Raw genomic sequence first — 1,865 nt, forward strand, 5'->3', positions numbered from 1 at the left:
CAACTTTATTTCTATAATATTGAAACATCACACCTTAGCTGGGCAGGATGTAGAGGTTTATAATTAATCTATGCAAGGCTTTTTTTTGCAAAACATTACACAATTTTTTATTATTAAATGAGAAAATCTCATTTGTTACATCGTCACATTGCTAGTCAGAGAAATGCTGCAGTGATGAAGGAAGTCAATGTTGGACCAACCAAAGTCCTCATTTCTACCACGTTCATTTACAAAGAAAGAATGTTCAACTTAGCCCAACACAACATTCTGGGCTTTCTTCATATTGAAGTCCCCCCCAAAAATCATCATCTAATCATCTTTCACTACATAAATTATAGTTCTTCATTTTTACAATTCACCCCAAACTGCATGAGACATGCATCACACTAAAAATTCTAAAGTTGTTAGGAAATCCTTCACACATCATCCTCATCTGATGTGTCACTCACTGCTACTTGTCTCTGTGTCATCATTCTCAATGGTGGGTTTGAAAGTGCTGTTTTTCCAGGGTCCAAACTTGAAGTCACAGATCAGGCCATTTTTCAAAATACCATTTTTTCTGAGACCATTCTTCTGCAACTGTTCATTAATAACTTGGAATTCTCTCATTTCATCCTCAGTTAAGGGGGCACACATTTCATCATTTTCACTGTCTTCCTGCCAGCCCATTTCCTTTAACAATCTGTGATCTGCCTCAAGTGAACTAGAAAGAACAAGTTTGTGGAAAGGTTGAAGACCGAGTGATCTATTGGGAAATCACTGAGGCATTGACATTCTCTGGTGGAATTTCATTTTCATCAAAGTTTCTGTTTATACCCCTTTCTTGGTGAGTACTATTGCTGTTATGCAGATTAAGTGGGACTTCATCCTTCTCCGAGCCAGCATGGCTTTCATCTTCAAGTTCGTCTACTCTGTCCCTTTTCAATGCTTTCAAAAATTCATTCTTCCTATCAGTGTGCAATGGTGTCAGTTTGGTTAGGTGAGGCTACTGATTAAGTTCATCAACAAGTGAAGTCCCAACCTTATTTTCTTTAGTTTGGCTTTTCCATTGTGTAGGTTTTGTAGGTGGAGCAGCAGGTTTAGGGACTAAGCCTTTATAAACACTAGGACTAGTTCCAATCTTAACGGACTGTAACTGAAGATTTCCTATCACAGGGAATCCAGATAGCTGTAAGTCTTTTGTATTACTTTTCTTAATGACCAGCATCCTTGGAGCTCTAGATTTAGAATTCGGAGGATACTCTAGGAAAGGAGCTTGGGAGGTTTTTCTGGTTGTGTCTGGGCATGTAGGCCCCATACACTTGCAGATAAAGATATATTCTGATTTGGTTCTCTCTCGTATTTAGGATTTAAAGATGGAAAATCCTCAGCCTCAAACTATTTGCCTTCTCTTTTATATTCTTTCCTTCCGGTTTCATTGTCAGGTACTGTTGTTTTTATGTAGTCCTTGGTTTTATCCAGAATGGATAATACTGCTATGAGAACGGGAATTTCCACCATGGCATCCTGCTCGATGATTTATGTTTTCAGTGCCATTTCTGCCATGCGTACACCATCCATTTTTTCTTTCCTTCTGAATTATCTCCATTAGAATGTCTAATACCAGAATCAAAGCCATCCAAAGAGTTGTGTCTTTGATGATTCACATCATAATCATTTTTCCATTCAAAATTTTCAGAATGTTTCTCAAAAGTCAATGACGACTTTGTTGATGATGGTGGAGCAAAATCATGCTGTGCCATTTAGGTCCAGTCTCTCCAACTCAGTGAAACAAGGCTTCAACATCTCATGGCAAGTCCCTGTAAACCCAGCGACTGGGGAGGCTGAGGCAGGAGAGTCACAAGTTCAAGACCAGCCTCAACAAC

At 38.9% G+C, this 1,865-nt stretch overlaps 1 pseudogene across 1 annotated transcript; it reads right to left on the bottom strand.

The window, feature by feature from the left end:
* Positions 1-416: 416 nt before the first annotated feature.
* On the bottom strand, positions 417-1,618 carry LOC306663702 (vasculin-like; annotated as a pseudogene). Its single transcript has 2 exons — positions 1,583-1,618; positions 417-1,359 (listed from the first exon to the last, which is right to left on the bottom strand). The product of its transcript is annotated as a vasculin-like (transcript).
* Positions 1,619-1,865: the final 247 nt, after the last annotated feature.

Source organism: Sciurus vulgaris (assembly GCF_902686455.1).
Source record: "Sciurus vulgaris genome assembly, chromosome: 6".
Taxonomy (NCBI): Eukaryota; Metazoa; Chordata; class Mammalia; order Rodentia; family Sciuridae; genus Sciurus; species Sciurus vulgaris.